The following is an 11212-nucleotide window of genomic DNA, read 5'->3' on the forward strand; positions in this document are numbered from 1 at the left end:
TCAGGATTACAAAGCTGTTACTGTAACCTCTTAGTCACTTTACTACCAAGCCAACCTGGCTCCAGAGCCAACCTGGCCCCTCACAGGATCAGAGCACACTGGAGGGCATCCCCTCCAACCGAAACAAAACAAAACAGCCCTAGGTTGAAAACTGCTCTGACCTGGACTGGCGAAATACCCTTTCGCCAACTGGAAAGTGACTCCCGCGACTATTATGGGTCCAAGTCCAAGTTCCTTTCCAGTTTTCCTGTGTTCCCTATCTCCCGGAAACACAAAACTCTTCCACAACTGCCAACCTTAAGGCATCAAAAGAGTGGATTTGTTGGAATATTTAGTCCAAGGAAGAAGGTCAAGATTTAATAAAGGAAGAAGTTGTTACCAGTGGTAAACAGAAAGTGCAGCAAAATAAAACACCATTATTATTACTGAATAATTTATATCTTGATCTGAAGCAAAAATTAATCAAAGATTTGGAATTCCCTTTGGTAAGACAAAATTTATTATTTTAGCAGAGAAAATAGCAATCGAATTTAATCTTTCTTGTTGTTGGGTTTCTGGGGGACCCCTAATGACTGAAGAGTGACCTTGGATAAGTACTGCCCTAAGTGCGAAAGAAATACTTAAATGGAATTATACCTTTAGCAACAGCAAAATAAGTCAACCAGAAGGATGGGTATTGAACTTTACAACAATTGGGGTAGATTGTTTGCAAAGAATAGGAATCCCTTTTTCACAATCAGTTGGGGATACCCCCTGTAAAAGAATCTTAGGTACAAACTCAGTTACTGGTAAATATGTTCCCCGAGCACCCAAGACTTATTGGACTGGCAAAAACACTTCTGACTGTAGATGGATAGGAAGTTGGAAATTGTACGAATGCAAAGGAACAAAAATCCTTTTTCAGGGATAAGTGAAATTTCAAAGTTCTGGGAGAACATAGGTCATATGTCCGAAGAATTTTGAAAAACACTGGATGGACTTTTTTGGATATGTGGAAAAAGAACATGCACTCTTCTCCCAGGAAAATGGACAGGATACTGTACCCTGGGGTCAATACAACCTGAGTTTTTCTTGTTATCTTTAGAGAAGGAGAATGAACTGGGGATTCAACTGTATGAAGATTTAAAACAGGAAAAGAGGACAATTGGAAGAACTCAGGGATGGGAGAAGGATGAATGGTCTCCTCAAAGAATTATAGAGACACATGACCTGACCACATGAGCATATGATGGGAGTTGGGGTTACCAAACTCCTATTTACATGCTTAACCAAATAATACGATTGCAAGCAGTAATTGAGATAATTGCTAATCAAACTACACAAGGTTTGGAGTTACTGGCCCACCAGCAAACCCAGAGCAGAGTAACCATATACCAGAACTGGCTGGTGCTAGACTACCTCTTAGCAGAAGGAGGAGGGGTGTGTGGTAAGTTTAATACTTCAGACTGTTGTTTGCAAATGATAATGGAGAAGCAATAACAAATATTTGGAAAATAGTCCATGAACCAGTGCACGAGGGGTAGTGGACCAATTTATTAGGGAAAACATGGTGGAAACAGTTGGGTTTCCTTCTTTTATGCGCCTTTGCTGGACTGTTATTTCTGCCTTGTTTAATTCCATGTTTTATAAGATTAATCCTTAGTGTAGTCCAAGGAATGCACCTGACCACCATACCGATGGACTCGAAGGACACCACACTTGGTAACCCTGAAACGTGGAAAATCATGGTCCTGTGCCCCGGCTCCGAGCAAGTGAAGAATAGGACTGAAAGCACTGAGAATTCTAACCGAATGGGAATGATCTCGGAAGGACAATAGGAACATCTAATATTTAACTTGTAATAAAACCATGAATAAAAAGAAAAAGGGGGAAATTGTGGGACTTGTCCCTCCCATTCAGGGTGTGCTCGAACCTGGTCATGAGTTTGGTGCACCCAGCGCGCTGTTAATAAAGTTTTTTGTTTCACTTTATTTGGTTGTCTCCGAAATTTTAATTGGAGATATTTCTCACACTAGTGTTCTCAGTTTTTGGAAATAAATTTTCCTAAATCCTTCACTGCTTGGTATCTGGGATTACCTGTGCATAATCTTTCTTCACATGGTCATACCTAGAGCATTGGTCAGGCACCCTGGTGTGACCAAATATGGAGGTCACAGAACAGCTGCACACGTTTCCTACTTTTTTCCAACATATAGTCATAACAACTATATACTTTATCAAATACACTTTGTCAAAGACATACTTTATCATGTTTCTCATAGTCATGAACAGGGGTCAATTCTCAGTTAAATTCTCATCCATTGCAAGCAGTGTCCCCCAGGGTTCTATACTAGGCCCAGTATTATTTAACTTGTTCATCAATGACTTGGATGAGAGCCTTCTCAACAAGTTTGTTGATGATACAAAACTGGGAAAAGTGACCAGTACCCCAGAGGGCTGTGTGGTCCTTCAGAAGGACCTCGATAGGTTGGAGAGATAGGCAGAGAAGAACTGTCTGAAATTCAACAAGGGCAAATGCAGGGTCCTGCACCTGGGGAGAAATAACCCCATGCACCAGTACAGGATGGGGCAGTACTATAGAGAAGGACTTGGAGGTGCTGGTGGACAACAAACTGTCCATGAGGCAGCAGTGTACCCTTGCGGACAAGAAGGTCAATGGAATCCTGGGATGCATTGTCAGCAGGTTGAAGATGATCCTGCCCCTCTATTCAACCCTGATGAGGCCACATCTGGAGTACTGTGTAGTTATGGGCTCCACAGTACCAGAGACATGGAACTCCTGGAGCATGTCCAGTGGAGGGCTACAAAGTTGATCAAGGGTCTGGAGAATGTCTCTTATGAGGAAAGGGTGAGGGAACTGGGCCTATTCAGCCCTGAAAAAAGATGACTGAGAGGTAACCTTATCAGTGTCTATAAGTATTTAAAGGGGGGATGCCCAGAGGATGGAGCCAGGCTCTTCTCGGTGGTGCTGAGCAATAAGACAGGAGGCAACAGGCAGAAACCAATGCACAGGAACTTTCACCTTATGAGAAATAAAAATATGGGGTTTATAACAAACAAATTTTAGAAAACTTATAGGCATATCACGAAGTTGTAAGGTACCCAGTCCCACTTGGGCCTGGTGCCAGGGCTCCTTGTGGTCAGGATAGGGAATTTTTAGGCAAATATAAAGCTTCTAAAAATGAAAACCTTTTTGGTCATTTGACCATTTTTGAGCACAGAGACCTCTCTCCATGGGCTGAGAACAAAGGAGGATCCATCATTTTGACAGGGGATGCCTTGCAACCAATCAGGAGGAGGGGAACATCCCCCTTTTCAGAGAAATAAACCTTTTTAGGTAAAAATGAATATATTAAACTGACCTGAAAGGGTGGGATTTTGTAAAACTATAAAATGCACGAAATTTAAACACAAAGGGTCTTTCCTCTTGGGGAGATTGGTGAAGGTGGATTCAGTGTGTACTGCAAATAAAAATTTCCTTGTTGTTACAGTTCCCTTGTTTCACAGGTAATTGAATCTTTCTGAATTAAATAACGAAAAATTTCTCACAATTCTGGTGGTCCATACAGGGAACAAGTGCCAGTCACTCCAGTGGGGGACCCCTGCCCCTAGGAAGAGCGCTCTGCTTATTTCAGCAGTTCAGGGACTCAGACCCCCCCCTTGAATGTCTGCTGCAAGAGACCCCTGGAATGGAGGACTGTGAAACAAAGGAAAGTAGAAGGAAAACCAGACGGAATCTATGGAAAACCTTTAAACTTTGTGCCCAAAACCCAGTAAGGAATGGAAGGATTTATTTTAAAGATTTTACTGGGCGGTTGGGGAAAGGAGTGTACGTGTGTTTGAGATGTACCTGGGGTAGGGAGGGAGAGCAGAGTTCTGAAGTACCACGTTTCCATTCTCCTGTGACGGAACTGTCCCGAGAAAGAACGAAGCGATTGTTGTGTCGTTTGAATAAGATGCTCCTTGGGGTAAAGAAGTGGGTTGAAGCAAAAGAATTCTCCACGTGTCTCCCCGGTGAGAGAAGGGTTGTGGGTAACCCCAACTGAATAAGGGAATCCCTGTGACTCCTGTGGCCGAAGGGGGAGCTAGTTAGAGGCTTCCCGGAGAAAACAAAGACGAAGGCCATTTGGCCCATCTGGGGAAGTCGCAGCACCACTCCACTGCCGGGGGGGGGGAAAGGAGATGGGGTGTGTGTGTGGTGGCCAAGAGCCCCGGGCAGTACAAAGGCAGGGAAGAAGACACGTGATCTGTCTGGTGAGCCGTTGAACTGCCCGACGACTAGGCAGGGAAGGGGGAGGTGGCCAAGAACCCCTGGCAGAACAAAGGTGGGGGGGAAGACGTGACCCTTTGGGAAGTTGTTGCATTGCTGCCGAGGGAAAGTAGGGGTGCTTAGGGGCTCAGTGATGCAGCAAGGGGAGTGCCGTGGGGCTCTGTGTGGTGGTCCCTCCCCTTGAGATTGGCAGTGGCAGAGACCGGGGTTTGGAGGGTCCCCGTGTGAAGTGAATTCAGAAAAAAAAAAAAGAGAACATACCATTGTGTCTGTGTGAGGGTAGAGTAGTTAAACATTCTTGTGATGGGGGGGTAAAGTAAGCAAAGAGGTTACGGGAAAGAAAGGAGAGAAGATGTCAGGAAAGACCCCCCCAATATTCCTCACGATAGTCCCTTGGGGAAGATGTTAGATTCCTGGGGTGAGACGAGGGGGACACAGGGAAAGGATAAGACCACCATGATCCAGTATTGCACATACGAATGGATGAAAGGGTCAATAAGGCAAGACCATCTCTATTGGCCCCAATTTGACTCGTTTGAGGGTTGGATTTGTCGAACATTGAATCTCTATGTAAATGGGAAAGAACCGGTTAATCCAAAGGAAAGTGAATATGCTGCATGCTGGGTGGGGTCTATAGGACTATTTCCAGTCTCTATAACAAATGGAGTTAATAAAAGCCAGAAGAAAAAGAAGGACCCGAAATGGGACCCCTTAGAGAATCTCCCAGAAAATCCTCCTCCCTATAATCCTGAGGAGGATGAAGGCAATGGGGTACGAAGCCCAGACACAACCCCTCCTCCAAGCCCTCCCCGGACACAAGAAAGGACCAGGAGAGAACGGGAGTTAGAAGCACCTGAAAGGCTCTATCCCCTTAGAGCGGTTCCAATGCAGGGAATACAAGGGAGTGTGGGACATGTAAATGCCCCACTAACCAGCTCTGAAGTATGAGAATTTTAAAAAGAAATGAAAAAATTGTTGGAGGACCCATTGGGTTTAGCTGAAAAATTTGATCAATTTTTAGGTCCAAATATGTACACATAGGATGAGATGCAATCTATAATGGGAACATTGTTTTCAGTAGAGGAAAGGAACATGATTAGAACCACGGGAATCCATATTTGGGACTGGGAGCACCCTCAGGGGACAGGACGGAGAAGAAAAAATGCCAGTAGCATGCCCAGATTGGAACCAGAATTCTGACAGGGGAAGACAGAATATGATTGATTATCGTAATTGCATTATTAAAGGAATTAAGGAGGCAACCCCTCGAGGATACAATAGGGTTAAGACTTTTGATGAAAAACAAATCAGAGTTGCCATCTGAATGGTTAGAAAGAATAAAGAAAAACATACAACAGTATTCGAGGGTCCAGTTGGACAGTCCAGCAGGGCAACAATTGCTGAAAACCTTTTTTGTGACTCATTCGTGACTGGATATTAGATGGAAATTAGAACGTTTGGAGGACTAGAATGAGAAAGATATGAATGAGTTATTGAAGGAAACTCAAAAAGTATATGTTTGGAGAGACGAAGAGTGGGAAAAGCAGAAGATTCAGTTAATGATAGTTACAGTTGAGGAAGTAAATAAACAAGGGGGGAGAATGGGCCCCAGGGCAGATAAGGGCAGGGGTACCACAAGGGAGATATGGACATGGTCCCAGTAATTATAAAGGAAAGAGGACTCAATACCCTAGAGGACCTCCCTGGGCACTAACAAAATTGGGAATGCAAACAACCCCCCGAATGTACAAAATAAGGGAAGAGTTTGTTTTTACTGTGGACAAGAAGGACATTTTAAAAGGGATTGCCCTAGGTGCCAAAAAGACGTCCAAGTCTTCCAGTTACAGGAGATCTTGGAATAGGAGTGTCAGGGGCTCTACCCTCTGGGGTCAGAAATAGGAAAAGACCCCTTGATAAATTTAAAACTGGGACCCCAGGAGGATGATATCATCTTTCTAGTAGACTCAGGGGCTCAACGGACTTGTATAACCCAACCTCCATCGGGAATAAAAGTATCAAACCAAACAGTCACAGTAAAGGGAGCAAAAGGAGAACACTTTGCGGTACCGGTGACCCCATCAGTATTAATAAAAGGAAATGGGAAGATGATTGAGGCAGATCTACTGATTACATCCCAGACAGGGGTGAATCTGTTAGGTAGAGATCTAATGGGAATTCTGGGAGTAGGGATGATACCTCAAGGGGAGGGGGTGGAAGTTAAACTTTTCATCTTAAGTGAAGATTTGGTCATAAATCCTGAAGTGTGAGCCAAAGACAGGAAAAGGGGAAGACTGGAAATAGAACCCTTTACAGTGGAATTGTATACAGAAATTCCTATTGGCATTTGCCAATACTCCATTCCCCTGGAAGGGAAAAGAGGTCTTATACCAGTGATAGGGAAATTAATACGTGATGGATTATTAGAACCTTGTATGTCACCATACAATGTCCCCATCTTGCCAGTAAGAAAAGGCGATGGGACATATCGATGGGTCCAAAACCTATGGGAAATCAATAAAGTAGTTCGTATTTGACATCCTGTAGTACCAAACCCATACACCAAAATGAGCAAAATGCCTCCAGAGTGCGAATGGTTTTCAGTGGTTGACCTGAACGATGCATTTTGGACTTGTCCCCCAGATAAAAATTCCCGAGATATTTTTACATTTGAATGGGAAAACATAGAGACAGGCAGGAAACAAAACTCAGATGGACAGTCCTCCTGCAGGGGTTCTCAGAAGCACCTAATTTGTTTGGACAGGTTCTTGAAAGAATAATGAATGAATTTTAAATAAGAGAAGGAATTATTGTTCTACAATATGTAGACAATTTGTTGGTAGCTGGGAAAACCCGAATGGAAGTGGAAAAGGGAACAGTGATACTGTTAAACTTTTTAGGAAAACAGGGATTAAGAGTGTCAAAGAGCAAACTTCAGAACAACCAATTCATATGTAGATCCATCACAGTTTTTGTATGAGCAGAATGCCATAGAAAATGAGGAAGTTGAACACAATTGTTTAGACATTATTGATTACCAGACAAAGATCCCGGAAGACTTGATGGATATCCCTATAGGAGGGATGTACCTGTTTAGGCACGGTCATCAAAAGTAGTAGAAGGAAAGCAGAAAAGTGGTTATGCAGTGACTGATGGAGAAGATCTCACTGTAATAGAATCAGGGAGTCTCCCAAATAAATGGTCCGCTCAAACATGCAAAGTATATGCAGTGATTAGTGCATTACGCAGAATCGGCAGTGGGGTGGGAACCATATACACTGATTCTAAATATGCCTGCGGAGTCATACATGTTTTTGGGAAAATTTGGCATGAGAGGGGAATGATGACCTCTCAAGGAAAAGATTTAAGCCATCAAGAGCTTCTTGAGACCTTGCTGGAAGAAGTCCAGTAACCTCAGGAAATTACCATTGCTCGTGTTAAAAGCCATAGAAAGGGAAATGATATAATTTACCAGGGCAATAATCGAGCAGATCAAACTGCCCGAGAGGCAACTCTGAGTCACAAGGTACCTGAGGCAAAGATAATGATTCTAGTACCCATACCAAAGGAGATTCCACAACCAATATTTACTGACAAAGAAGAGCAAAAATTATTGGAAATAGGAACTGAGAAGAATGCAAGGGAGGTGTCATGGGTGTATGTGGTTATCTCAGTCTGAGGAGACTGGAATGTTTACTAAAGAGGATGAGTTATAAGATAGACCAAACTCCTCTCTCTCAACAACTGTAAATTCAAAATTAAGGGGGCTTTAATCAAGGAAGTGTGGAAAAAACCAGAAGAAATAACAACCCTTTATTAAAAGATATATGTATGTTGGCAAAAACAATAACCGAACACAAAAAACTAGACAGTAATACTAGGAAAAAAATGAGTCTGCAAGAATATTCTCTGTCCTTTAGCGCAGTCCTAATCCTGGCCTGCAGGGGACGCTGTTGGATTGTTGAAGATGTAGGGCCTACAGTACCCTGTCGTGGTTGACGGGGGCGCTGTTGGGCTCCGGCCGTCACCACGCGGGGAGAGGGGTCCGGAGGGAGCAGTCCCGGACCGCAGGAGGAGTCAAGGAGGAAACGAGGGGCCCTTCCCTCAGTGGGAGGAAAAAGGGAAGGGAAACAGTCCACTCCCACGGGACTCACCGCTGTCCCAGGTGACGGCATCTCAAAACTCCTCCCTTCTCTCCCACGGGCATGCAACTCTCCGATGAAACACAGCAGATCCGGGGAACGGGACAACCAGGCAGGTCGAAGTCAGCAGGATGAGAAGTCGAGTTGACCAGGATGAGCAACCAAAAAACCCAGACCCCCAGTCCCTCTCCCCAAATGCCTGCACGCAGACCCCCCCCACACACACATCTCATTCCGACAGTCAACTCCGCCAGCATTCTCCTGAATTCCTAACCTATAACAGTGGTTCCCCCCCCCCAGAGTTGATGATGGATGGTTCCAAGGCAGACTTCCTGGTGGGGACCAAGGAGGAGAGTCAATTAGAATTTGTAGTAATGCCTCTGTGATAACATATTTAAGAAAAAACTTGTTGAGCGGAACCGAAGCTCCTGGACCACCCAGGCCGCAGTTCCCATTGCGATGGTGGAGGCAGCCCGGGCTTCTCGGCACCTAGCCCAGAGCAGGCAACGGCAACCCCTGCGAGGGGCAGCTGGGGGTGGGGGCAGGGCCCCAGGTCGGGGTTTACGACCCCATGGGGGAACGGCCCTGCAACCCTTGTCAGAGTCAGGACCAGGGTCGTGGTTGTGGCATGCAACCCTGTGGGGGAGTGACCCCTCAGCCTCCCCAGGTCCCCCCCATGAGCAACCCAGGAGAGACGCGGCTGCTGCGGTCAAGGTCGGGGCCGGGACCAGGGTTGTGGTCCTGCGGAGAGTAACCCCCCAGGCCCTGGGTCTGCCCCACGAACAGGTCGTGTTGAACTCCATCCTGCCCGAGGAGTTGAGGGTCGCAGGGGCACCCTGCAAGTTGGACCAGAGGGCGGTCAGACCGAGAATATTGTAGCAGGTGGATGCATGAAAAAGTCACCTGTGGGAGACCCAGGGTGGAACGGGGTCCTGCAGGAGATTTGAGGCTCATGGAGAGAGGAGCCCACGCCAGAGCAGGTTATTCCCAGGTATGACTCGACTCATGACCCTGTGGGGCACCCACATGGATGCAACTCATCCGTCAAGGACTGCATCCTATGAAAAACCATCGGGGTATAGAGACCCCCTGCACTCCATGAAGGAATGACCTTCGGGACTGCAGATATGGTAGCCCGGGTGGGGGGGGTGGACTCATGTTGGAAAGGTCCATCAAGGATTGTTTCCCATGGGAGGGACCCCACGGAACAGGGGAAGGACTCAGAGCTTTGGTCCCTCCCCTGTAGCACATGATGAAGACCATAGTGGAGCAGGTTGTCCCCCTGATTACTCACGGAGTGGAGACAGTGGATAGTGAAAATTGGATTTGCATCAGTATTAAATCCTGATGTTTATACCTTTGTTAATATTAGGAAATTTGACTTTAGCTATTGAGATCCTGTTATGTCTCATATGCTTACTATTTTACTGTAGGGTTGTTGGTTTTTTTTTTGAACTTGCATTGCACTGGAAAAAGATTTGTGCTCTCTCTTCCTTTTCTTTACTCTTCTCTCTTTCTGTCCACTATACAAAAGACACTGCCCACAAAAAAGATTAACAGTGAAAGACAAAAGAAGAGAAATTATTGAATGCATAAATCACAGGGTGGTGTCAGAGACTGAAACGGTTAATGATTTATGTATTCTAGGACTGCCAAGGGACTTTTGCAGGCTTCTGCAGGACTTTTGCATTATACCTCTGATGGTCCATCAAAGCCCATCCCCCCCTTCCCTTTCATTTGGCCAGGTCCCTCACAGAAACTCAGCACAGGAGAGGTTGGAGGTTCATGGCATGACCTGTGACACTAACCATGGATATAGTAACTCATAACTTCTTTGAGTGTGGGGGCTTCCCTCCTTCACCCTCAACAGATCAAGGTCACCACTTCAACTGACAGACACGGAAGTTGCAACTACCAAGTTTCATTGCTGGACCCCCTGGGCAGCAACTATATACATCTTTCCACTCTCAGCTTTTCTTTCCCTTACTCTCCCTTACCCTTATCCTGTCTTTCCTTTCTCTCCCTTATGCATTTTCCCCCTAGGGGTTATCCCTATGATAGATGATATAGATGACAACAACCAAAATGCTAATATACCTGTTCAAACAAAATTGTTAAAATGAACCTATATGCCTTTAAAATAAACCCTACCTATATATGTTTTCAAACACCTATTATTCAGTGACGTTTCACTCTAATCCACCCCAAGGGAATTACTCCCCTCCCTTTTTTCTTCTCCTCATCACCATAAACTTGTGAACTCTTCTAATTTGGTTAGTTTCCTAGTGTATTTGACAGAAGTTCCTGATATCTGGCAAGGGTACCTGGGCCTTGACTCATCCTCTTTCCCTTATCTCCTTCTGTTTTTCCTCCATATGTCTAATATTATGCATGTGTTAGCATTTTTAGTTCCCTCTGTTTTCCTGTGTACTTATGCAATGTTCCTTCATGTCAATGTGTCCCGCATTCCTTAATAAGTTATTACCTCTGCTATTTCTAAGACCAAGTTCTCTGTGCTTTTGCTTAGGACCTGCATTCTAAATTAACTCTCTAATTCTCATTTTGCTATATCACATTTGCTTTCTAGGCCTTGCCTTGCTTCAGTAGAGCAAGATGATGTTGAAATCATCACCACTAACATCACCAATCCAACCACGTTTTTGTCCAGTTCAATGACTATGGGGCAACCAGTGTATCATAGCTGCATCGAAACAATTGAAGCAACATATTCCAACCAACCAGACTTAAAAGATACACCCCTGCCTGAGGCGGAAACATGGTTTACCGACAGAAGTAACTATGT

Source organism: Corapipo altera, unplaced genomic scaffold, assembly GCF_003945725.1.
Source record: "Corapipo altera isolate COAL_440 unplaced genomic scaffold, ASM394572v1 60864, whole genome shotgun sequence".
NCBI classification, from domain to species: Eukaryota; Metazoa; Chordata; class Aves; order Passeriformes; family Pipridae; genus Corapipo; species Corapipo altera.